Source organism: Pelophylax lessonae, assembly GCF_965119305.1.
Source record: "Pelophylax lessonae genome assembly, chromosome: 3".
NCBI classification, from domain to species: domain Eukaryota; kingdom Metazoa; phylum Chordata; class Amphibia; order Anura; family Ranidae; genus Pelophylax; species Pelophylax lessonae.
The window spans coordinates 327,268,971-327,296,631 of NC_138770.1; the positions used below are offsets into that span (position 1 = coordinate 327,268,971).

At 47.7% G+C, this 27,661-nt stretch overlaps 1 protein-coding gene across 1 annotated transcript in view; it reads left to right on the plus strand.

Annotated features, from left to right (window-relative positions):
• The window catches only part of MCPH1 (microcephalin 1), a 592,087-nt gene that overhangs the window by 75,815 nt on the left and 488,611 nt on the right, over positions 1-27,661 (plus strand). The gene's annotated exons all lie outside the window — the stretch shown is intronic.

Below are 27,661 nucleotides of genomic sequence, written 5' to 3' on the forward strand. Positions count from 1 at the left end.
TGGCGGCCTTGTCCTGCAGCTCTCCCTACTTGGTGATTCACTTGGATAAGGTGGTCTTACGACCTAACCCTTCTTTTCTTCCGAAGAGGATCTCGGAATTTCACCTCAATGAGGACATTGTCTTGCCTTCGCTTTGCGCGAAGCCTAAGCATCCAAAGGAGGTGGCTTTGCATTCCTTGGATGTTGTTCGGGCGATCAGGGTTTACCTGTCATCGACGAAATCCTTCCGCAAGTCGGATTCTCTGTTTGTCCTTCCAGAGGGTCCTCGGAAGGGCATGGCAGCGTCGGCTGCGACCATCGCCAAATGGATCAGACAGACCATTGTGCAAGCCTATGCTTTGAAGGGGAAGGTTCCTCCTTTCCCTGTGAAGGCGCACTCTACCAGGTCTCTGAGTACGTCTTGGGCCTATCGTCATCAGGCTTCTGTGGCCCAGGTGTGTAAGGTGGCGACTTGGTCGTCCGTTCACACCTTCTCCGAATTTTACAAAGTGGATGTTCAGGCATCGGCAGATGCTTCCTTTGGCCGTAAAGTTCTTAGTGCGGCAGTGCCTTAGGGTCCCTTGTTTGGGTCCTTGGCTGTTGTGGTATTTTTTACCCCTAGGTTACTTGTTCTTTCCTGGGTTGTTGCTCCTGTTGAGCGCGTTTTTTCCTGTTGCCCAGTTGGTTCTCTTACTTTGGTAAGGTTCCTTTCTCTGCTGTGGGTACTGCGTTGCTTTAGGCGCGGCTGCGTTTTTCCCACCCCCTCATGTCTACACTGCTCTGGGACGTCCCCATTAGTGAAGATTATGAAGTGGCGGCGACTGTCGGAGGACGTAAGAGAAAACGGAATTTTTGTAAAATCTTACCATAAAAATTCCTTTCTCTGAGTCCTCCGACAGTCGCCGCCCCGCCCCTCTTTTGGGGTTTGTTTATGTACTCTACTGCTATGCTACTGAAACTGAGTTGAGAATGCAGGAAGCAGGGAGGTATTGACTGAGGGGACCGCCCCCTAGGGGTGTGATATGCTAAAAGCTTTTATATTCACAAATCTTGTTGCCTAGCTACTCCTACGGAGCAAAGGTCAATACCCCATTAGTGAAGATTATGAAGTGGTGGCGACTGTCGGAGGACTCAGAGAAAGGAATTTTACGGTAAGATTTTACAAAAATTCAGTTTTTTACCTGGGGTGCCCAAACTTTCGATCCCCACTGTATTACTGCAGTGCGTGAGACTTCAAAGATGGAGGATGCGGCTGATGTAGCCACGGATGTGGCTGTGTCGTTTGGTACGCATAAGTTGTATCGTACTCCTCCAAAGGTGTTTCCTCCTTTTTGCCTTATTTTGAGAGGTTTTCTGTAAGGAATGGGAACAAACAAAGTTACCCTTTGTGGTCCCCAAACATTTTGCTGTACGTTACCCTTTTGAGGAGTCACTTTTAAAAAAGTGCACTAGTCCACCAGTGGTGGACCCTCCTGTTTCCAGGTTGAATAAAGCAACCGTGATCCCAGTAGAGGAATCCCCGTTCTTTAAGGACCCAGCCGACAAGAAAGCGGAGGCTGTGGCACGCAGCATGCTTACTATGGCTGGTTCTACACTGAGGCCAGTCTTTGCCTCAGACCTGGTGTCTCAGACCCTAACTGAATGGGCCAAGCTTTTGCGCCAGGGCCTGGGGGGGTGAGTAGGTCCCCACTGCTTATGTTTATTTCGTGGACCAGTTGGTCCATGGGCTGCAGTTTATTTGTGATGCAGCTTTGGTTACTGCTCCTGTGCTTTCCAAACTTTCTGTTTCAGCTGTGGTAATTAGGCGGGTGCTGTAGCTTAAGAATTGGTCTGCAGACCAAGCCTCTAAGAAACTCCTTATTAATCTGCTCTTTCAAGGCGATCACTTGTTTGGGTCTACCCTGGATGACATCATTAAGGGTATCACGGGAGGGAAGAGTACCTTCCTGCCACAGTTAAGGGAAGGAGCCTCGGCGCAGAGAGGGGCCCTCCTTCTCAGCCCATAGAATATTTTTTCGGGCTTCGGGGATGTAAAATAAGGGAAATAGATCTTTTAAATCCTCCCCGGGAGGTTCCAAGCAACCTTGGTCTGGTAAGCCTAGAACTAGCTTCCCCGGACCAGCAGACAAGACTCCTTCAGCATGAAGATCCGCCCTCACTCTTCATTGGGGTGGGAGGACATCTTCACTGGTTTCCTGCCCCGTGGACTTCTTTGGTGAGCGTCAAGGAGATCCGCAAAATGTTTCTTTTGGAGGTACCCAGAAAGGGGGTCAAAGCTTGTCCTTTTGAGGTTTCTTAGGTCCTGAGTCTCCTTGTGCGGATTTAATTCTTGCAAAGGTTTAGGTGATGTCTGAACTACCTAAGGCCCCTCCTATTCCTGTCTAGGGAATGTATTAACCTCGGTCTGATTTTTATTTCTGACCAGGGTGGTCCTTCCTCTGCACAAACTTCAGGGACCACAGGCTGCGATTCACCAGCTTCTGTCACACAGATAGTTCTCTCTCCCATTTTGCATACAGATTCTGAGTCTGGAGGCATCCACCTTCAAGACAGTTCTATTTGCACAGTCTTACATTCAGCTCCTTTCAGCAGGTTCGGCTCCACAGGAGGATACCTAAGTATGGGACGAGGTCACGGGGTCCTCTGACTGACAGACACCACAGTCGTCCAAGGGCCACGGTAAGGCCAGTATCATCCTCGGCTAAGGCTCCTTCCGCAGTTCCTGTGAGGAATCAAGAGAGGATCTTCCAATCATCCTGGTGGCTGTAAATGTCCCTTTGGGGGCTTCCTCTCAAAGAAGACTAGTTGTCCCAAGGGCTGATCTACCATCCTGCTTTACAGTCGCTGGTTTTAAGGATTTAACTATTGAAAGCCAGATACTGAGGGTTAGAGGCCTGTCTGGATCAGTGATCCCTACTATGGTGAAGGCGAGGAAGTAGTCTTCCAGCAAGATATACTATCGTACGTGGAAATGGTACATTTCTTGGCGTGAGTCGATTGGCGCTCATCCTCGATCTTTTTCTGTGATCTTAACCTTTCTTCAACAGGGTGTTGATCAGAAGTTGGCCTTGAGTACCATCAAGGGCCAGGTGTCTTCCTTGGTAATGTTCTTTCAGCAATCCCTAGCCACACACTCTTTAGTTCGTACCTTTATTCAGGGGGTTCGACATATGGCCCCACCTGTACGGTCTATTTTGCCGCCGTGGGATTTAAATTTAGTGCTTTCGGTTCTCCAGAAACCTGCATTTGAGAATAATCGGGAGATTCCCTTGCCTACGTTATGCCAGAAGGTGACATTCTTGGTGGCTTTTACCTCAGCCCACAGGGTATTGGAATTGGCGGCATTATCCTGCTGCAGTCCCTATTTAGTGGTCCATAGGGATAAAGTGGTTCTTCGTCCCTGTCCACTTTGGGCAGGAATGATGGTTTCTGACTTCCATTTAAATGAGAACATTGTGTTGCCTTCCTTGTGTCCCAAGCTGGCTCATCCCAAGGAATTCCAGTGTATCTGGCAGCTACTGAGTCTTTTCTGGAGGCCAGACTCGCTTTTTTGTGGTTACGGACGGACTAAGAAAAAGGCTGGCTGCTTATTCGGCTACCATCTCTATATGGGGCTACCATCTCTAGATGGATCAGACAGACAGTGACCCAGACATATTCCATTAAAGTTCAGGTTCCACCTCTCCATGTAATGGTGCATTCTACTTGGGTGCTGAGTGCTTCTTGGGCCTTCCGTCATCAGGCTTCAATAAGTTTGCAAGGCAGTCACTTGGTCATCTGTGCATACCTTTACAATATTCTATAAGATAGATACTTTAGCATCTGCGGGTGCTTCTTTTGGCCACAATTTTTGCAGGCTGCAAGTGGGGTTGTTCCCTCTTAGGGGTGTTTTTTATTTAAACCTTTATTTTTCAGACTGGGCTCCTGTGACCCGGTTAAGGCGCCTGTGTCCTGGTTAAGGGCTATTATGTTTAGCCTTGGGTTGTTTTTCCCACCCCTCATTTTCCTTTTGGCACTGCGTTAGGGCATCCCACTAGTTATGATTTATGGAACGCTGTGTCCGTCAATTAACGAAAGAGAAAAAGGGTGTCTCTATCGTTCATCGATAGACGCAACTCCATATCTTCTTTAGATCTTTGGGTTATGCTCCTCCCATCCGGAATAGGACACTAGGCAGGAAAAAGCTTTACCACGCCTGTGCAGGCTGTCCCTGCAGGAATAACCCCGCACACTCTGCTACAGCATCTTGTTTGTTTCTGCCTAGTTTAGGAATAGGACCTAGTTCCCTGCTGGGACTTCGGTCTTGGCTATTAATAGGGAAATGTTTTATTTTTATTTTTCACTAGTTAGAGTTCCTGGAGAACTACAAGCAACAGCCGGCTGTGGTTTTGGACTGGATATTCTAGATCCTTATGATCTCCCAGCCTGGCCAGCGAGCGTGAGCAGGTTATAGTCCTGAACTAGGCCTCGCCACGACAGAGCCCCGATGGATGGGGACGAGCCTGCGAGTGAACAAGTCTCGCTGGGACGCGATCGTCCTGGAACGCCCTGAGTTGCAGCATACTCCCTGACTAATAAAAACTAAGGTGACCAGCGCTATGGAATATGCAGTGAGTGTAGGTTGAAAGATCACGGTGTGAGCTGCCAATAACCAAACCCAAAAGGGTTAAAGAATGAAATGTGTGCAAGCGGGGTTGTGAACGGCGCTACCGTGTTAAAAGCATAAATACATTTGGTGAGTAAATGTCATGAATAGTGGTATAAAACTCATAAGGAATATATGTAAAATATATATATAAAATTGAAATTAAAAGTGCTGAATGTGCTGTTTTTAATAAGGTATAACTTATAAAGTAAAAGATAAGCTGCGCTGTATGTTGAACCATCAACTGAAATAGTCCATAAAAAAGTCCAATGCCAAATAAAGGTTGTGAAAACTTGTGCAGGTACCCCTTACCAAATAGTTGATATAGAAAAGCCAGGTGATGAATATTCAATTATCCTCACAGACGGGACACACTATTCACCCAATGACATTGGGGCTTCTCAGCAGAGGGCATTAAGGTAAAAGAAATTGGACACCATAGTGTAAATCCAGATTAAAAGGAGTTAAACACCAAAAATTGATATTCAGGCCCTGTTCAGGTACCGCTTACCAGAAATAAGTTGATGTAAGGCCAAACAGTATAAGGAGACTCCAGGTATGCCTCAGATAATGGGGATCGAGGGACCTTAATGATGTCAGTATGGAACTCCAGCAACGTGTAGATTGAGTGATGAAAAATAAAACAAGGCAAACGCCATAGCGTAAAACCAAAAAAAACAGGACAAAAAACACCCAAGTGATGTGCACACAACAGGTCTCGTGAGGGAAGAGTCCGTGCATATGGAGGACCAATCACCAAATAAACTCCATAGGTACCCCTTACCAAACACTAAAGGGTTGGGAGCAAAACAAAGGAGTATGTGGGGTGTCAAACCAATGAAGATGGCTGCTTACCGGATGGATAGGAAACAGAAAAAAGAGGGACACCAAACATGCAGACCAAAAGACCAGTGGTGTGTATGGGTACTCTTACCAGCTTCAATGGTTAAACAGGCAGGGATGTGAAACTCAGCTCAGATTCCCAGGAGAAAAACGACCAGCTCAACAGATGATTGAATGGGTAAGGGAATCCAGTAATTGACACTCAAAACGGGACTTCTCCAAGGGGCTCAGGGCTCAGAGGTAGATGAGAGGGCAGCCGAAGAACACAGAGGAGAGAGCCATAGTGTAAAACCCCAATAACATTTATTGTAGAAAAAGAATAAAACTTACAAGCATCGGAAGAAATAAGCATGTACAGGGAGATGTGCGAGCCGCCGGCCAGACGGCTCCGCTCACCCGTCCTTCAAAGGTGGATCACGTGGGGATGACGTCAGCACGCCGCGTCCTGACGCGTTTCATCAAAGATGATATTATCAAAGGTCAAACCTTTGATAATATCTTTGATGAAACGCGTCAGGACGCGGCGTGCTGACGTCATCCCCACGTGATCCACCTTTGAAGGACGGGCGAGCGGGGCCGTCCGGCCGGCGGCTCGCACATCTCCCTGTACATGCTTATTTCTTCCGATGCTTGTAAGTTTTATTCTTTTTCTACAATAAATGTTATTGGGGTTTTACACTATGGCTCTCTCCTCTGTGTTCTTCGGCTGCCCTCTCATCTACCTCTGAGCCCTGAGCCCCTTGGAGAAGTCCCGTTTTGAGTGTCAATTACTGGATTCCCTTACCCATTCAATCATCTGTTGAGCTGGTCGTTTTTCTCCTGGGAATCTGAGCTGAGTTTCACATCCCTGCCTGTTTAACCATTGAAGCTGGTAAGAGTACCCATACACACCACTGGTCTTTTGGTCTGCATGTTTGGTGTCCCTCTTTTTTCTGTTTCCTATCCATCCGGTAAGCAGCCATCTTCATTGGTTTGACACCCCACATACTCCTTTGTTTTGCTCCCAACCCTTTAGTGTTTGGTAAGGGGTACCTATGGAGTTTATTTGGTGATTGGTCCTCCATATGCACGGACTCTTCCCTCACGAGACCTGTTGTGTGCACATCACTTGGGTGTTTTTTGTCCTGTTTTTTTTGGTTTTACGCTATGGCGTTTGCCTTGTTTTATTTTTCATCACTCAATCTACACGTTGCTGGAGTTCCATACTGACATCATTAAGGTCCCTCGATCCCCATTATCTGAGGCATACCTGGAGTCTCCTTATACTGTTTGGCCTTACATCAACTTATTTCTGGTAAGCGGTACCTGAACAGGGCCTGAATATCAATTTTTGGTGTTTAACTCCTTTTAATCTGGATTTACACTATGGTGTCCAATTTCTTTTACCTTAATGCCCTCTGCTGAGAAGCCCCAATGTCATTGGGTGAATAGTGTGTCCCGTCTGTGAGGATAATTGAATATTCATCACCTGGCTTTTCTATATCAACTATTTGGTAAGGGGTACCTGCACAAGTTTTCACAACCTTTATTTGGCATTGGACTTTTTTATGGACTATTTCAGTTGATGGTTCAACATACAGCGCAGCTTATCTTTTACTATTTATTTTGGGGTGTCTGTCGCACTTGAAGTTGCTGCTTATTGTTTTGAATTAGCGCAGTTGTTTTCCTTTTATTTCTCATAACTTATAAAGTGCACAAGTGACTCATGGTTTTGCAAAAACCAGTTTTAGTGAGAGTACATACTCTGTGCCTCTAAAAATGCAAATAACAAAGTGCAGAGTGCTGATGTAGAAAAAAGACACAAAACTAAAGACAAGACGGTGATTTTTTATTTTTCATTAAAGGAGTGGCCTGTTTAAAAAACAGGTTTAAAGTGATTGTGCACAATAAAGAAATCTAAAACCTCTGTGCTTTGGTGAACAAAAGTGAAAAGATAGATTTAAAAGCCATTCAATGCAAGCAGTCTTCAACGTCATTACGTCATTTCCGGAGCCAGAGCCGTGGAACGCGGAAGCTTCCCGGCGTACACCACCACTGATCGAGGACAGCCTGATTCTTCCCTGTGAGTTACTATACGTTTTTTTCTATACACGTTTGCGATATGGTACCAGGGGGTTCCCCTCTATGTATTTTTCTTTGAGGACCACACTTCAGGAAATCAGAGGGAGTGAAGGAGCCCCTGGACGTTATCCACTATAGAAAAGACTCACCAGGTTGTATATAGGGTGCAACACCTAGCGGCCACGCAGGTATCTGCAACCCAGATTTCTTCTGATTTACCCGCAAATTGCTTGCATTGAATGGCTTTTAAATCTATCTTTTCACTTTTGTTCACCAAAGCACAGAGGTTTTAGATTTCTTTATTGTGCACAATCACTTTAAACCTGTTTTTTAAACAGGCCACTCCTTTAATGAAAAATAAAAAATCACCGTCTTGTCTTTAGTTTTGTGTCTTTTTTCTACATCAGCACTCTGCACTTTGTTATTTGCATTTTTAGAGGCACAGAGTATGTACTCTCACTAAAACTGTTTTTTGCAAAACCATGAGTCACTTGTGCACTTTATAAGTTATACCTTATTAAAAACAGCACATTTAGCACTTTTAATTTTAATTTTATATATATATTTTACATATATTCCTTATGAGTTTTATACCACTATTCATGACATTTACTCACCAAATGTATTTATGCTTTTAACACGGTAGCGCCGTTCACAACCCCGCTTGCACACATTTCATACTCCCTGACTGGCAGCACCCCCATCCCGGGTGGGAGATTTACTGTTTGGTGTGGTGCCCACCGGGTACCCTGGTTTGGTGAGTAATACTGTCCCCCCAATCCTCTGGCGGTCTCGGGGTGGACATGGGCCCCCTCCCTGGAATCCCCCTCCAAGTATTTTCCCCTACCCATAGCAGGTCCTACATCTGGGGGGTGGAAATATTGGGTCCACGGCAGCGTTTTTCTGCGGGGGTGGCCTAGTCCTGGTGAGGTCCCTTCCTAGGGACCCTCTGTTGCCTCTTGTCTGTGACGACCTCTCGGGGTCCGGCGGGAGACCGCATGGCTCGCCATGGGGGCCGCCATTTTTCTGTAGATTCATGCTTTCTATTCTTTCATTGAAATGCATGGGCAGCATTTTTTTGTTTCCTATAGGAACGCATGGGGCGTCCATTTTCTTGTAGTCCACAATCGCTGGACAGGCGAATGGCATGCAACACAAAAATCTAGCTATGACAGGCTGTGCTTGTCATTTCCTGTGGCAGAACGTTTTACTTTCTGTTTCAGAAAAGTGCTGGCAGTCTCCTGAGCGGTTTGAGTCCCCTGTAGGTTTTTCTCACCCACTCTGCTATCAGATTGTTTTGGATTGGGACTAGGTATACTGCTAAGTTAGCGGTGGGATCGCAATTTAGCGATTTTTAAAGTGACACTGCATTCTTTTAATCTCAGTGTAAAATGGAGTCCCAGGGTACTATTTCACCTACAGACCCCCTAGGAGTGGCTCCGGAACATTCTGGGTCGCAGCCCCTGTCTGCGATTACAGCAGTCTTGGAAAGCCTGGTGTCAAAGGTAGATTTCGTATGTAAAGTGTTACCAGCCGCAAACGCCCTCTGCCTTGGCCTCCCTCGGTAGTTTCCTCAGATTCTGAAGTAGATATGGCCGCTGTAGGCGAACCACCGAAAATTCCAAAAATCGGGCAAGGCGTTTCCTTGTCTGTAACTTTTTGACGATATTGTAAATGGACAATGGTGGCGCATCAAGCACATGCTAGTGGTGCCTAAGCGCTTTAAACGCCGTTATCCTTTTGCAGATGCAGTTCCACTAGGTGGACCGTGCCACCAAAGGTGGATCACCCAGTTTCCAGGCTGAATAAGTCCACTGTGGTTCCAGTGGAAGACTCACCGGCCATCGCGGACCCTGTGGATAGACGGGTGGAGTCTCTGTCCTGCCATCTAAACATGCTACCGGGTTCCATATTGAAACCAATATTTGTGAATGTTATGGTGTCAAAGATGGTGACTGAATGGGTGAAGTTACTAAAGGGTAACTTGGAAGCTGAGCAGCTCCCCCCAGCGGCCCTGGAACTAATGGACCAGATGGCTCAAGCCCTGGTGTTCATGTGTGATACGTCCCTGGATGCGGCTCCTCTAGTGGCTAAAGTTTCGGCAGTGGGGATTGCGATTAGACGCATGGTATGCTTGAAAAGCTGGTCTGCGGACCAGGCTTTCAAAAAAACTTTCACAGATCTTTCACAGGGGGGGCAGAGAGTACTCTAGGGGGAAGGCGCCACGTCCTAGACGGGGCCTTCCTCACTGCTCATAGGCTGCTTTTTCATACCCCTGGGTCATACGAAAAAGGGAAGCCGTTCAGGTCTTCGGGGTGCTCCAAGAAGCCTTCGTCAGGTAAATCAAAGACTGGCCAGTCCGGATCTGCAGACAAATCCTCAGCTGCATGAAGGGGTGCCCTCACCCACTTCTGGGGTGGGGGGGACATCTTCGCTTCTTTCCGGGACCTTGGACTTCCTTGATTCAGGACAAATGGGTTCACGGACTTATCCAATCTTGGTACAAGATCGAATTCCGGTCTCATCCAATCTGCGCCTATCTCCGGACTGGTTAAGGGATCCTAGGATAGGCGGTATAAGGTCTGCTGTCGCAAGGGGTGATTGTGCCAGTTCCCTCTCAGGAACGCTTTCAGGGTTTTTTTTTTTTTTCAGACCTCAAGGCTCTGAATCGCTTTGTGCGGGTACAGAAGTTTTGCATGGAATCCATTTGAACGGTAGTGGCGTCACTACACCGGGGGGGGACTTTTTGGCCTCCATAGATATCAAGGACGCATATCTACACATCTCTATCTTTGCTGGTCACCAGCGGTTCCTTCGCCTAGCCGTAGCAGAAGAGCATTATCAATTTGTGGCGTTACCCTTTGGTCTCGCCTCCACTCCCAGGGTGTTTACCAAATTATTGGCCCCGGTGTTGGCTTTGTTGCGCCAACGGGGCATTGCGGTACTGGGGTATCTGGATGATCTCCAATTGAGAGCAGACTCTCATTCAACCCGTATGAGCGACCTGACGATCACTGTCAGCTCCCTGTAGGAGTTCAGGTGGAACATCAATTTCAAGAAGTCCGCCCTGATACCTTCCTTGAGACTGGATTATCTGGGCCTGACTCTGGACTCAGCTTTGGCGAGGGTCCTTCTCCCCTCGGACAAGCTGCAGAAGTGGCAGGGGGTGATCCGGTTGTTGTTGGCAAACAATCTGTCCTCTCTGCGAACTTGCATGCGGCCTTGGGTCTGATGGTATATCCTTTGAGGCGGTTCCGTTTGCTCAGTTCCATACCAGACCTTTGCAAAGGGAGATTCTTGTCAAATGGAACAAGAATCCAAAGTCCTTGGACACTTTGATTTGGTTGAGCCGCAACACAAGATCTGCTCTATTATGTTGGCTTCATTCTCCAGCACTATGCCAGGGCAAAGTCCTTTCTTCCGTTATTTTGGATGGTCGTAACCACGGACGCCAGCCTGTCGGACTGGGGCGGGGTACTGGGGAAGCTCTGTACTCAGGGAACCTGGACAGTAGAAGAGTCCAAACTGCCAATAAATGTTTTGGAGCTCAGAGCAATAAAGCTTTGTCTGAGACACTGGATGACTCGTCTGCAAGATTGTCCAGTTCAGGTTCAATCGCACAATGCCACGGCTGTGGCTTACATCAGTCACCAGGTGGGCACCAAGAGTGTCTTGGCGGCTAGGGGGGTGGCCAAGATTCTAGCCTGGACAGAAACGTTTGTTCCAGCCCTCTTTGCTGTGCACATCCCAGGTGTGGCAAACTGGCAAGCGGATTACCTGAGTTGTTGGATCAAGGGGAGTGGTCCCTACACCTGGAGGTGTTTCATCTCCTGTGTGTTTGGTGGGGGACACCCGAGGTCGATCTGTTTGCTTCTCGTCTTAATGAGAAGGTGCAGAGGCTCGTAGCCAGGTCTCGAGATCCTCTGACTGACACCACAGACATGCCGGTGGCTCCTTTGGGGTCAGGATTCTGGCTTGGGCGGAAAAGTATGTTCCAGCTCTCTCTGCTTTACACTTCCCAGGTGTGGAGAATTCGCAAGTAGATTACCTGAGGAGTCAGGTGTTGGATCAAGGGGAATGGTCCCTACATCCGGAGGGGTTTCATCTTCTGTGTGTCTGGTGGGGGACTCCCAAGGTTGATCTGTTTGCTTCTCCTCTCAACAGGAAGGTTCAGAAGTTTGTAGCCAGGCCTCAGGATCCTCTGGCCTATGCCGCAGATGCACTGGTGGCTCCTTGGGGTCGGTACCGGCTGATTTATGCCTTTCCTTTGCTGAAACTCCTGCCGAGGCTTCTCCACAGGATAGAGGTGGAAGGGATTCCGGTCATTCTGGTGGCGCCAGACTGGCCTCACCGGTCTTGGTACACAGACCTAGTTAAGGTTGGTCGCCGATGCTCCTTGGAGACCTCCTCTCAGAGAAGATCTGCTGTCTCAAGGTCCGATCTTCCATCCTGCTTTACAGTCACTGGCTTTAACGGCATGGCTGTTGAAAGCCAGGTGATGAGGGATACAGGTCTTTCTGACTCTGTGATTCCTATGCTATTAAAGGCTAGGAAGTCGACTTCCAGGAAGATGTATCATCGTGCGTGGAAATCGTACATTTCATGGTGGGAATCGCTGAAGGTGGACACTCGCTTGTTTTCAGTAGCTAGGGTTTTGGCCTTTCTGCAAAAAGGAGTTGAACAGGTTTGGGCACTATCAAAGGCCAAGTGTCAGCTTTGGCTATATATTTTCAATGCTCGTTAGCTAGGCATGCCTTGATTCATACTTCCACTCGGGGAGTGCGCCATATGGCTCCTCCAAATTGGTCCCCGCTACCTCCATGGGATCTGAATCTGGTGTTATCCGTTCTTCAGAAACCTCCTTTTGATAACATTCGGGCGATTCCTCTGCTTTCATTGTCTCAGGTTGCCTTTTTGGTTGCGATCACTTCTGCCCGCAGAGTATCTGAATTGGCGGAGTTGTCATGCCGCTCCCCTTATTTGGTGGTCCACAGAGATAAAGTGGTACTCCGACCAAATCAGTCTTTCTCTAGCGCTCATTGACAGACGTAGTCCTCGGTGATACAGCACCTTCGGGTTATGTTGCCTCCACAGGAGCAGGACTAGACAGGAAATTAAAAAGCTCTGGCCACACCCTAGGGGCAGTCCCAGAGGGTATATCCTCTCTCTCTCTGCCTCAGCAAATCAGTTATTTTCTGTCTAGTTAGGAGTAAGGACCTAGATACCTTGCTGGGATCTTAGGTCCTGGCAAGATTTTTTTTTTTTTCTTAAAAGATTTTTTTAGACAGCTTTTTTTTTTTTTTCCTCTAGTGTTCCTGTGAGATCTTCAAGCAAGAAAGCTGAACTGGGCGACGGGCTGGATGTTGAGATCCGGTGGTCACCCCAGTTCAGCCTACGAGCGCGTGCAGGCCATAGCTCCGCGCTGAGTCGGCCGCGACAAAGTCCCATTAAAGGACTGACCCCGCGAGTTAAACGTCTCGCTGAAACGCCAAAGACCATGAGTCACGGCGTCCATATCGGTCGACAGCCCTCCCGCCCCGGTGGAGAGGGGTACTGTCAGGAGTTGGTGCCCGCCTGGTTCCGGTATGGTGAGTAGTATGTTCCCCCTTTTCCCCTGACGGGTCTTGTGGTGAACGCGGGCCCCTCTCTGTATGGTAAGATAGAGTCCCTCTCTATCCTATAAATGACACAGATCCTCCTACTTTGAGTGTGATTTTATGTGCAAAAAGCCAGGAGGCTTGGTTTGGGAGCTAACAATCTAATTGTATACATGTTAAAAAGATTGTAATCAGTGGCATTCTGGGAATCTTACGGTGATAAAAATAAGCTACCTACCAGTCAGAAGCCACGGACATGTAGATTGCCTTCCTAATCAGATCTCCAGCTATTAGCAGGCCTCCCGAATGGCCATGCGGTCCGCCAGGGCCGGTACCGCCAACCACGCCAAATCCCCATGCAGAGAGAGTGTTGTGTGCCCTGCAGCACACCGCTATTCAGTACAGGCCGCCGCCATTTTTTTTGCTGGATCGCACGAGCCGCCATTTTGGTGTAGCCTCGTGTCTCCAGCATGGGGGCGGCCATGTTTGAGGTGATCCAAACACCTCGTGGAGCTAGGGGAGGCGCCGGAAGGCGTGCAGAGGGGCGGAGCCGCCTCCTTTCTTCCTGGGCAGCCAGCCAAAAGACTTCCTGTTTGTCAAGACAGCGCTGTAACCTGTTGCAGTTAAACTCTGAGCATCAAGTGGTGAGCCTGGGGGTCTATCTCTCTCTCTCTCTCGATCGATAGGGATCCCTAGCAGGTAACACTAAGGGGCTTTTTGTGGCGCTGGGGGTCTGAAAAAAAAAAAAAAAAAAAAGTTTTTTATTTTTGAATTATATTATCCAGGAAGTGACTGGAATTATCATGGACCCTGCCACACATATTCCCCCACCTGTTTCCCTCGAGGGGGCCACGGGACCCGCCGGTGCACAGAGTGTAGAGTCATTTACAGCAATTTTGGAGTCTATGGTGGCTCGGGTGGAGGCGGCCTGTCAGGGACGGGGGTCAAGGAAGCGACCCCCGCCTACCCCTATACTATCTGACACCTCTGACTCAGATTCAGAGATGGTCACTGCAGTTGCAGGTTCCTCTGCAAGGGCTGTTGTCTCAGGTAAAGCCCCCTCAGACAGTGAGGAGGACGTTTCTTCTCCCGCTATAATTCAGGAAGAAGCATTGGTGGACGCACTAGTTGTGGCAGTGCAGGAAACCTTAAAACTTGAGGCTTTACCGGCAGAGGCAACTGAAACAGAGATTCCTTTTGGTACTAATAAGCCCATCAAAACGGTGAAGGTTTTTCCTGTACCCAAGTGTTTCGGTAATCAGATTAAAGGAGAATGGGAGCATTCTAAACGTACCTTTACTATTTGCAAGCGTATTGCTAGACGCTATCCGTTTGAGGAATCCATCATTAAGAAATGGACGGTACCACCAGTGGTGGATCCACCTATTTCCAGGCTGAATAAAGCCACGGTTATCCCAGTGGAGGACACTTCGTCCTTTAAGGATCCGGTGGATCGAAAGATGGAAGCAGAGTCCCGCACCATCTTCTCTCTGATAGGGTCAGCATTTAGACCAGTAATTGTTATTGGTCTAGTTTCCCAGACACTTACGGAATGGGCGAGAATGGTACGCCAAGACCTTAGGGGAAAAGATATTCCCCAGGAGACATCTGATTTGATGGAACAGATTATACAAGGGCTACAGTTTGACACTACTCCCTTATTAGGGCATGCATCTATGTCAGCGGTCATCCTCAGACGTGTGCTGTGGTTAAAATGCTGGTCAGCTGACCTAGGTTCCAAAAAGACCTTGACAAATCTCCCTTTTCAGGGGAATCGTCTATTTGGGGCCAACCTAGATGAAATCATTAAGGATGCCACTGGGGGCAAGAGCACTTTTTTGCCACAGGCTGCTAAAGCTAAGGGACCTCGCAACAAGCGAGGACCTTTCTTTACCGCCCATAAAGGGCGCCCGGCTGGTACAAACGGGAAAGGCAAGACTCCTCCAGGAGGGTTCAAGAAGGGCTGGTCGGACAAGCAGAGGACCAACCCAGCCAAACCCGAAGCAAAGGAGTACACAGCCTGAAGGTGCGCCCCCACCCGGTTTCAGGGTGGGGGGACGTTTTTCACCGGTATTCAGGACATTAGATCGAGCATCAACCACTACTACCGGTGCGATTCTTCCCTTCCAACATTTAAGTACTACAGGAAGCGGTAGTTACCGTTCCCTGAATAGATCTTTTCCTTTACCTTTTCCTAAGATTAGTCCCTATACCTCACAGGAATCGGATCTGGTTGACCAGATAGGCCAAGTAGCCTCTAGTCGGGTGACTTCGGTCCCTGAGGTTCAACCAGAAAAGATCACCCTTCCTGATAACAATCAGGTATCTGATAAATGTGTGGGAACAGAAAATGACCAGACTTTCTCGGATGGTCGGGGCCAGATTCTATCAGCGCCAGTGGTCCTAGAAATTCTTGGCTGGCCTCCTCAAGCCGGCCTGGCCGACTTGGACATGCTAGTCACAGACGTTCCGTGGGAACTTCGTCTCAGGGAGTGTCTGTGGTCTCAAGGACCAATTTACCATCATGCTTTACAGTCGCTGGTTTTAATGGCCTGGCCATTGAGACCCAAGTACTGAAGGACAGAGGTTTGTCTACTTCAGTCATTCCTACCCTTATTAAAGCAAGGAAAGCGACTTCCAGCAAGGTCTATTATCACACATGGAAGACTTATATTGCGTGGTGCGAATCTTTAGGATTTCCTCCACGTACCTATTCGGTGACTCGAATATTGGCCTTTTTGCAACAAGGGGTTGAGCAGAAGCTAGCCTTGAGCACCATCAAGGGTCAAGTTTCAGCATTAGCTATCTTCTTTCAGAAGCCTTTAGCTACCAAGTCCTTGGTGCGGAATTTCATCCAGGGGGTGCGGCACCTGGCTCCACCAGTCCGCGCGCCCTTACCGCCCTGGGATCTTAATTTGGTTTTGTCGGTTCTACAGAAACCTCCCTTTGAAAACATCAGGGAGATTCCCTTGCTTACTTTATCCCAGAAGGTGGCCTTCTTGGTGGCTATTACTTCTGCTCGCAGGGTGTCAGAACTGGCTGCATTATCATGCCAGTCCCCATACCTAGTGATTCATAGGGATAAGGTACTACTTCATCCTAAGCCATCTTTTCTTCCTAAGGTGGTTTCAGATTTTCATCTGAATGAAGATATTGTACTAACTTCCTTGTGTCCTCAGCCCAAGCATCATCGGGAACATGCGTTGAAATTCCTTAGATGTGGTTCGGGCAATCAGGGTATACCTGAAAGCTACGGAATCATTCCGTAACACGGATTCACTTTTTGTGATCACGGATGGCCCCAGAAAGGGTTTGCCTGCATCTGCCGCGACCATTGCCAAATGGATTAGACAAACGGTGGTACAGGCTTATTCTATTAAGGGTCAGAGTCCTCCGTTCCCTGTTAGGGCGCACTCCACTCGAGCGCTCAGTACTTCCTGGGCCTTTCGCCATCAGGCGTCAGTGGTCCAGGTATGTAAGGCGGCCACCTGGTCGTCGGTACATACCTTTACAAAATTCTATAAAATTGATGTGACGGCATCGGCGGATGCCTCATTTGGCCACAAGGTTTTGCAGGCCGCAATTTGAGGAGACCGGTGGTCTACCTCGAGGGTTTTTTTCTGTTTGAAAAAAAAAATAAAAATTTTCTCTTTTTTGTTGAGTCTCCTCATTAAGGATGAGCATTGTAAACTTCTAGTTGGCACCGGTTGGGCCTTCTAGATTGGGATTTGATTTTCATTTTCCCACCCCTCATTTGTGATACTGCTCTGGGACGTCCCGAAGGTGCTGTATCACCGAGGACTACGTCTGTCAATGAGCGCTAGAGAAAAATGGATTTTTGTAAAATCTTACCGTAAAATCCTTTTCTCTTAGCTCATTGACAGACGTAGTCCCCGCCCCTCTGTTTTTTGAGTTGGGTTGGGTTAAAATCTCTAAAGACTGCTTTTTCACATAACTGATTTGCTGAGGCAGAGAGAGAGAGGATATACCCTCTGGGACTGCCCCTAGGGTGTGGCCAGAGCTTTTTAATTTCCTGTCTAGTCCTGCTCCTGTGGAGGCAACATAACCCGAAGGTGCTGTATCACCGAGGACTACGTCTGTCAATGAGCTAAGAGAAAAGGATTTTACGGTAAGATTTTACAAAAATCCATTTTTTCTCCCTAAGGTAGTTTCTGATTTTCATTTGAATGAAGACATTGTACTGCCTTCACTCTGTCCCAAGCCTAAGCATCCCAAGGAAATTGCCTTGCATTTTTTGGATGTGGTTCGGGCAATCGGGGTTTACCTGGCGGCTACTAAATCTTTTCAGAAAATCGGATGCTCTATTTGTCCTTCCCGAGGGACCTCGTAAAGAATTGGCTGTGTCTGCTGCGACCATAGCCAGATGGGTCAGGCAGACGGTTGATCAGGCTTATTCGCTGAAGGGTCAGGTTCTTCCGTTCCCTGTGAAGGCGCATTCTACTAGGGCGCTGAGTGCCTCTTGGGCTTTTCGCCATCAGGCGTCAATGATGCAAGTTTGCAAGGCGTCAACTTGGTCGTCTGTGCATACGTTCACAAAATTCTACAAAGTAGATGTGTTGGCATCTTCGAATGCCTCTTTTGGCCGCAAGGTTTTGCAGACTGCTGTTTAAAGAGAATCCTTTTTGTTCTCTTTTATGTTTTTTCTAGGTGAGCTCCAGTTGTTCCTGGTTGAGCTCCATATTACCTGGTTGGCTATGTTTAGCCTTTGGAGAGTTAGGTTCTTCTTGAGCTGTCTTCCCACCCCTCATGAAAATACTGCTTTGGGATATCCCAATGGTCTAAAGAAGATATGGAGCTGCGTCTGTCGATCGATAGAGAAAACTGGATTTTTGTACTTACCATAAAATCCTTTTCTCTGAAGTTCGACGGATGCAGCACCTGCCCCTTTACTTCTGAGTAAATGGGGAATTTTTTGTCATCTAAACACTGCTTGCAACGAAACTAGATGCTGTAGCAGAGTGTGTGGGGTTATGCCTGCAGGGACGGCCCCCCCATAGGTGTGGTAAAGCTTTTTCCTGCCTAGAGTCCTATTCCTGATGGGAGGAGCATAACCCAAAGGTCAAAAGAAGATATGGAACTGCGTTTGTCAATGAACTTCAGAGAAAAGGATTTTACGGTAAGTACAAAAATCCAGTTTCTCTTACGTCCTCTGACAGTCGCCGCCCCCTCTAAGTCATCACTGTTGGGTATTGTCATCTGCTCCGCAGGAGTAGCTAGGCATATAGACTTAGTTAAAAACAAAAGGCATTTGCATGTATACATCCCTGGGGGCTGTCCCATCTGGTCAATACCCCCCTGCAGTGTCCACTCCCAGCTCAGTTTTAATTTGCCTAGCATCAGGAGTAGTTAGGCTTTCCCTGTGCTGGGGCTTCGGTCTCAGCCTATCTTCTTTTTTATTTGATTTTCTATTTCGAGATCGGGTCCCTCAGGGATGTGCCAGCATCGTCACTCAGGACCTGTATGCGGGTCCTGGGGTTGATGGTGTCGACCTTGAGTCGTCAGACAAAATTGGCTCTTCTGTGGTGGCTCCAGTCTCCGTCGGTGACGGAGGGCAAGTCTTTCCGTCCGTTGGTTTGGATGGTGATCACCACGGATGCCTGCCTGTTAGGCTGGGGTGGGGTCCTGGGCACCCTGTCTGCCCAGGGCACTTGGTCGGAGGAGGAGTCCTCCCTTCCGATCAACGTCCTGGAATTGCGAGCGATCTAGCTCTGCCTCCTCCAGTGGTCGGACCGTCTACAGGGTCGTCCTGTCCGGGTACAGACGGACAATGCTACCACGGTGGCTTACATCAACCACCAAGGGGGCACCAGGAGTGCTCGGGTGGCCCGGGAGGTGACGGACATTCTGTCTTGGGCCGAGCTTCATGTCCCGGCAATCTCAGCGGTTCACATTCCGGGTGTAGAGAATTGGCAAGCAGACTATCTGAGTCGCCAGACCCTGGACCAGGGGGAATGGTCCTTACACCCGGAGGTCTTCCAAATGCTGTGTGCGAAGTGGGGATCCCCGGACGTGGATCTGTTCGCATCTCGGCTAAATCGAAAGGTGGGAAGGTTCGTGGCAAGAACGCGCGATCCGTTGGCGGACGCCTCGGATGCGTTGGTGGCCCCTTGGCATCGGTATCGTCTGATGTATGCCTTTCCTCCAATTCAGTTGCTGTCCAGGTTCCTCCGCAGGCTAGCTTCGGAGCCGCACCTGGTGATTCTGGTCACGCCGGACTGGCCTCGCCGGTCCTGGTACGCCGACGTTGTTCACCTGGCGCCTCCGTGACAACTGCCCATGCGGGAAGATCTTCTGTCCCAAGGACCGATCTTCCATCCTGCTTTACAGTCGCTGGCTTTAACGGCCTGGCTGCTGAGACCCAGGTCCTGAGGGACAAGGGTCTCTCCCCTGAGGTTATCCCTACGCTGATCAAGGCTAGGAAATCTTCTTCCGGTAAAATCTATTACCGTACCTGGAAAGCTTATTTCGCCTGGTGTGAGTCCAGGGGGTTTTTCCCCTCGCTCGTACTCGGTGTCAAGAGTGTTGGCTTTCCTCCAGTCTGGCGTGGATCAGTGTTTGGCGCTGGCCACGATAAAGGGTCAGGTGTCTGCCCTGGCTATCCTTTTCCAACGCCCTGTGGCGTCTAATTCCTTGGTCCGCACCTTCATTCAAGGTGTGCGACACTTGGTTCCTCCTAGAAAGGAGCCTTTACCTCCATGGGACTTGAACTTGGTTCTGTCCGTGTTACAGCGTGCTCCCTTTGAAAATATCAGGGAGATCTCTTTGCCTCTGCTGTCAAAGAAGGTCACCTTTTTGGTGGCGATCACTTCGGCTCGCAGAGTATCGGAGCTGGCGGCGTTGTCTTGCCGCTCCCCTTACTTGGTAATCCATAAGGATAAGGTGGTGTTGAGAACACTTCCGTCCTTTCTTCCCAAGGTGGTCACTGAATTTCACCTTAATGAGGAAATTGTTCTGCCTTCGCTTTGCACGAAGCCTAAGCATCCGAAGGAGATTGCTTTGCATTCTTTGGATGTTGTCCGGGCGATCAGGGTTTACCTGTCATCTACAGAATCCTTTCGTAAAACGGATTCCCTGTTTGTTCTTCCTGAGGGATCTCGGAAGGGCATGGCTGCGTCCGCAGCAACTATTGCCAAATGGATCAGACAGACCATTGAGCAGGCTTATGCTTTGAAGGAACGGGTTCCACCCTTCCCTGTTAAGGCGTACTCTACTAGATCTGTGAGTACGTCCTGGGCTTGTTGGCATAGGGCCTCGGTGGCCCAGGTGTGCAAGGCTGCGACTTGGTCGTCGGTGCACACTTTCTCGAAATTCTACAAAGTAGACGTTCTGGCATCGGCTGATGCTTCCTTTGGCCGCAAAGTTCTCAGTGCGGCAGTGCCATGAAGGACCCTTGTTTTTTTATGGGTCCCTGGCTGTTGGTATTTGCTTTCCTGGGCTGGGTTGGTATTTGCTTTCCTTGAGCATTGTTTTTTCTGTTGCCCAGTGGGTTCTCTTACAGTGCATGTAAGGTTCCTTTCTCTGCTATGGGTACTGCGTTGCCTCTTATACGATTGCGTCTCCCACCCCTCATGTCTATACTGCTTTGGGACATCCCAACAGTGATGACTTGGAGGGGGCGGCGACTGTCGGAGGACGTAAGAGAAAACTGAATTTTTGTAAAATCTTACCTGTAAAATTCCTTTCTCTGAGTCCTCCGACAGTCGCCGCCCCCGCCCCTCTATATGGGGTTCTTGTTTCTTACTGCTATGCTACCAAACTGAGTTGGGAGTGGACACTGCAGGGGGGTATTGACCAGATGGGACAGCCCCCAGGGGTGTATACATGCAAATGCCTTTTGTTTTTAACTAAGTCTATATGCCTAGCTACTCCTGCGGAGCAGATGACAATACCCAACATGACTTAGAGGGGGCGGCGACTGTCGGAGGACTCAGAGAAAGGAATTTTACAGGTAAGATTTTACAAAAATTCAGTTTTTCTGTACTTACCGTAAAATCTATTTTTCAGAGTTCATCGATGGACACCGCACCCACCCCTCTATGGAGTTCTGATACTTATAATACTGCTTGCTACTAAACTTATTTCCTAGAGCTGAGAGGGGGGTTATATACTAGCTGAGAACAGCCCATAGGTGTAGCCAGGTGTTTTTTGTTGTTCTTAGTCCTACTCCTGGAGGAGGCAATCTAACTCACTAATTATAATTTATGGAGTGCTATCTGTTGATGAACTCGGAGAAATGGATTTTACGGTAAGTACAAAAATCCAATTTTTTTTTTTTTTTAACCAAACAGGATCTCTCTATTAAAATTAAAAGCAATACAGTGGTCCAACGCGGTACAAACTGCCATGGTCTTTACATGGATATAATGAGTATACTATATGACACAATCCAGGAATAGAGATTTATTAATACTGAAAATACCTGTCTCACAACAGTTTCCAGAGGGGGAGGACAAAAGAAAGAAGGGGGGCGAGAGTAAGAGCAGAATACGAAAAGCAGTCATTGGATAGTGCTACTGGACTGTGAGGATAAGTGAATTTTTAGATGAAAGGATGATTTTCTTTATTGGTTCCTGTGGATTGTTTCATATATGCACCAACTACTAGTAGTCAATTCTTCTGTGTCTTAAAGTTTACAAACCATTTAATCAGCTTTAATTATTAAGAGTTTAATAAATTAAAAGTATAAAGATTTCATAAAACAACATAATTATAGGAAATATTACTTCAATTAGGATATATCATAAAAAATATTGTTGAGAAAGCAATGGACAACACAAAAACTAGAGAACACATTTAAAAACAGGAGGCAAAAACAATTCTGCTTTTTTTTTTTTTTTTTATTTAAATTTTTTTTAGCAATCCCCCATGGCAAATTTAGCCAGGTGATCACAGAACATGGGATACGTTTCAGGGCATTCCAAAAATGGGATTCACACTTTTGAATGAATCTATAGTTTTGTTACACAGAAGCCTCACAAAAAAGATTCTATATGGCTGATTAATCTAAAACTGATAAAATGCATATGAAAATAAGTAGGATGGTAGTTATATTACTTGTAGAACCACTTGTGTAGTGTTTTTTGTATTACTTTATCCTTAAGGAGATTTATTCTATGCAAAACATATAAAAAAAAAATATAATCTAATAGCTCTATTGATGAACTGGAACAAGCCTAGATGCATCTAGACCGAGCCTAGTACACACAGAGTGTTTTTTTTTTTTTTTTTTTCCATTCAACCCTGCAGGTTGAACAAAAAAAAACTCAGCTCTGGTTGGAGCCGCTGTACGAACGATCTGTTGTTCGTACAGAGATTTCCACCGCTGAGCTATTGTCATCTGACCCAAACCAAGCGTCCGGCTTCTGTCGGACCGGCTGCCAAACACAGGCCCAATGTCAGATGGTTTTTACTGAACCGTCCAATGTCTCCCGGCATTCGGCCCCTGTGTGCAGGGCTTTAGAGAACACATCCAAAAAACAACTGTGATCTAATTTGTTCGAAATTTGTAGATGTGAAAAGAAAAAAAAAATACAAAGAGGAAGTAACAGGGAACGTCACTTTTTAAGAAGGGAAGCTTATGGATTCCATATTCTGGTGCCCTACTGCATTATGTATGAATTATCATCAATAGTGGCACTGAGGTGTTATTTCTCTAATAATCTAATATTAACTATGTGAGCCCTCAAATTTTCCACTCGCCTGCTCGCATTTTGCGAGTGGAAAATTATGTAGGGTGAGCTCCGGGAGCGGGAGGAGAGGAAAGCCGGCCACCTGACGGACTGGATAATGTCCGAGTGCGAATCATGCAACTGTAACAGCTTTAATTGTAATTGCCGGGTGCTCGCTGACACACACAGTCCCGCCTCCTAGCCTTGCTTCTTTGAGGGACAGAACACCTGGCCAAGCAGGATGTGTGATGTCTATCAAAGAAGCCTGGCTAGGAGGCGGGACTGTGTGTGTCACGAGCACCCGGCAATTACAATTAAAGCTGTTACAGTTGGATGATCTGTGCTCTGACATTATCTGGCCAGCAGTTGCATACCAATGGGGGTGTCAAGCCGGTACTCTCGCAGATCATCTCCTCATGTTAAGGCAGCTGCTCCCTCCATCTGTGCTGCGCTGCTCGCGGGGGCTGGAAGAAGGGGAGTGCCCAAGGATTGAGCAGCCTCCCTGTGTGCTGGATAGGAGGAGCGGTGGGCTGGCTGCATATAGAGGAATTGATCTTTCCATATTCCTCCTGCAGCCGCTGGATGCCTGATTCTCCTCTCTGCAGGCATTCAGCGCTTGCAGGAGGAATATGGAAAGATCAATTCCTCTATATGCAGCCGCCCCACCGCTCCTCCTATCCAACTTCTTTTTTTCTTTTGCTGGCCCTCCCAGTGCTGTACAGCCCCCCCCCTCTCCAGCCCCTTAGTGCTCTTCAGCCCCCCTCTTCAGCCCTCCCAGTGCTCTTCAGCCCCCCCTGTGCTCTTCATCCCCCCCCTCCAGCCCTCTTCATCGCCCCCCCCCCCCTCCAGCCCTCTTCATCGCCCCCCCCCCCTCCAGCCCTCTTCATCCCCCCCTCCAGCCCTCTTCAGCCCCCCCCCCCCCTCCAGCCCCTTAGTGCTCTTCAACCCCCCCTCCACCCCCTTAGTGCTCTTCAGCCCCCCACCCTCCAGACCCTTGATGGGCACTGATGAGGCTGCACTGATGGGCACTGAAAACGTTGTTATTAATATTTATTTTTTTAACTTCTGCATTAATGCAAAAACATTTAACAGTGTAATTTTATGAGATCATTTATGAGGGCGTGTTTAGGGGTGGAATTAGGGGCGGGGCAGGGTAGAAGTTGGGTGGGGCAACTGGTGGCGAGTAACCCTTAAGGCCTGGCTAGTAGCTAATTTTTTTGAGCCCTGAACTATGTTATATAACTATAATAGTGAACAGTGTGAAGCTCATAAAATTGGTCAACAGATTCATGTGGTCTAAATTTTGTGAAAGAAGCAGGTTAAAGATAAAGATTTTTCTCTTGTCTGGTTTTTACATATGAGAATGATTAAGTGAATTTCCCCACTGCCTTAAAATAAAGGTGTAGGTTTTATAAAACAGAGATTTTTTTCTCAATTCACTTCTCGGCAGTTCTCAGAGGAAAATTATTTCCTCTGGCGCCCTGTTTATGAAGCGGAGAACTTCACTTTTCAGAGGGAGAACAGAGGAGACGTTTTTCCACTGAAAATGGCCGAGATCCATGTAAAAGTAAATGGGCTGCCTGTAATCTTGAAAGACATAGCGAAGATTACAGTACAGGAAAATCACTGAAACACTATTGTGCCCTTTTAATAAGCAGTGGTAAATTACCCCCACCTCATGTTAACCACTTAAGCCCCGGAGGATTTGGCTGCTAAACGACCAGAGGGTATTTTGCGATTCGGCACTGCGTGACTTTAATGGACAATTGCGCGGTCGTGCGACGCTGTACCGAAACGAATTTGGCGTCCTTTTTTTCCCACAAACAGAGCTTTCTTTTGGCAGTATTTGATCACCTGTGCGATTTTTTGATCACGCGCTATAAACAAAAAAAGAGCGTAAATTTTGCAAAAATAGCAATATTTTTCCCTTTTTTTTTATATGAAATTCCCCCCCAAAAAAAATGTAAAAATCAAAATTTTTTAATATTTTCGGCCAATTTGTTTTATGCTACCTATGTTTGGTAAAAAAAATCGCAAAAAGCGTATTTTGATTGGTTTGCGCAAAAGTTATTGCGTTTACTAACAAAGGGAAAGATTTTTGTCATTTTTGTTGTTTTTTTTTTTAACGCGTAATGGCGGCGATCTGCGATTTTTTTTTTTTTTGCGGTACTGCGACATTGCGGCGGACAGATCGGACCCTTGACTGACATTTTTGACACTTTTGGGGTTACCAGTGACATTTCTACAGTAATCAGTGCTATATATATGCACTGTTACTGTAAAAATACACTGGTAGTGAAGGGGTTAACTTTATTTGAGAGGGAGGGGCTGTGTGTGTCCCTAGGGGCGTGATTCTAACTGTGATTGGCTGTGGCTTCAACTGTATGCAGAGTGATCAACGGATCTACATAGTAGATCCATGTGATCATCTCTCATACAGAGAGGAGAATGACAGGCAGCTTGTTTACACAAGCTGCCTGACTTTCTCCCTCTCCCCCGCCGATCGCAGAGTGGCCGGCGGCGATCGGGTCCGCCGGTCACACGCGCGGGGGGGGTCCGTGACCGAGCGGGAGCGCGCCTCCGGCGGCGCGCGCTCGCTCCCTAGACCCTCACAAGCTAGTGACGTAGCCCTACGTCACTTTGCCTGTGAGGGGCTAACCGCCCACGTAGATAGTCGTGCGGCGGTCGGCAAGTGGTTAAAGAGGTTGTAAACTCGTTTTTTGTTTTTTTTTTTTAATTTTTTTACACCCTGCAAGAGAAAGACATAATGAGCTAGTATGAATCGTATACTAGCTCATTATGCAATACTTACCTTAGAACGAGCCCCCGCCGTGCCGCTCACTCACCTCTATGACGGGCAACATGTCCAGTCGCCCGTCTTCCGGGATCGCGGCATCCGGCCATCTGATTGGCCGGAGCCGCGGTGACGTCACTCCCGCGCACGCGCGCGAGAGCCGACAGTCACGGCACGGGACTCTGAAGGAACGGCACGAGCGGCCGTCCCTTCAGAGCGCATGCGCCAGTGACGTCACTGGCTGCATGTAAGGTAAATCTCTCCTAAACGGTACATGTTTAGGAGATATTTACAGTACCTATAGGTAAGCCTTATCATAGGCTTACTTATAGGTACAAGTTGTAGAGGAGGGTTTACTCCCTCTTTAATAAAAAAAATAGTCCTCCTACACAAAATATATACACACTCAAGAAGTTGAGTGCACGTGCTCAGCGTCCTATCCAGAGGTTATCTTTGGGAAATAGACATATGAGTGCTGCCAGCATTGCTGCAGAGGTTGAAGGGGTGGGGTTCATCCATACGCCGTACACTGCATCAAATTGGTCTGCATGGCGGTCGTCCCAGAAGGAAGCCTCTTCTAAAGATGATGCGCAAGACAGCCAGCAAACAGTTTGTTGAAGAAAAGCGGACTAAGGACTTGGATTACTGGAACCTTGTCCTGTGGTCTGATGAGACCAAGATAAACCTTTTTGATTCAGATGGTGTCAAGCGTGTGTGGCAGCAAGCATGTAAGGAGTATAAAGACAAGTGTGTCTTGGCTACAGTCAAGCATGGTGGTGGGAGTGTCATGGTCTGGGGCTGCATGAGTGATGTCGGCACTGGGGAGCTACAGTTCATTGAAGGGGAAACCATGAATTCCAAAACGTACTGTGCCATACTGAAGCAGAGCATGATCCCCTCCCTTCGGAGATGGTGCTGCAGGGCAATATTCCAACATAATGACCTCAAACACACCTCCAAGACGACCACTACCTTGCTAAAGAAGCTGAGGGTAAAGGTGATGGACTGGCCAAGCATGTCCCCAGACCTAAACCCTATTGAGCATCTATGGGGCATCCTCAAACAGAAGGTCTCTAACATCCACCAGCTCCATAATGCCGTCATGGAGGAGTGGAAGAGTACTCCAGTGGCAACCTGTGAACCTCGGGTGAACTCCCATGTCCAAGAGGTTTAACCACTTTACCACTGGAGGATTTTGCTGTCTTACTTCCAGGCCACTTTTTGCGATTCGGCGCTGTGCGACTTTAACTGTTTACACAAGCGGGCGGATCTCCAAACTCGATTCCCCGACGATCGAGGAAGAGCAGCGGCGATCGCCGCCGCTCCTCCCTGGCCCGACTCCCGCTGTGACTGAAGGGGGAGGAGTCCAGCGACGTAGGTCTACGCCGCTGGACGGAATCGAGCCGCTTTGCCGCAGTACGGTCAACGTGACCAGTCGGCAAGTGGTTAAGGCACAGCCGGTAAAAAAAAATTAAAAATTGGTGGCCACACAAAATATTGTCGCTTTGGACATTTTTCACTTAAGAGGTGTACTCACTTTTGCTGCCAGCGGTTTAGACCTTAACGGCTGTGTGTTGAGTTATTTTGAGGGGACAGCAAATTTTCACTGTTATACAAGCTGTATACTCACTACTTTCTTTACATTGTAGCATATTTCCAAAAATGTGAGGGGTGTACTCCCTTTTGTGAGATTGTGTGTGTGTGTGTGTATGTATGTATATATGTGTGTATATAAAATGTGTGTGTGTGTGAATTCTTCAAAGTGTGAATTCTTGCACAGATCGGCAGTGAAGTGCAGAGAACGCACCTTAATAAATTGGTTGATTTTGTGTCGGTCAATGACAGATTCTCTGCGTGGAGATGATCAACGTAGAACAAATCTGTTTCATAAACCGATAATGATCCGAGATCAGGATCGCTGCTCATCTCCGTTTCAAAAACACACCAAGGTTGGCTATACACGCTGAATGAGAGAAATCACCAAATTACCCCTCCACACTAAACAGTGTGTAGGCATGATCCTGCGGTGATGACTATTGTATTCTGACAGCTG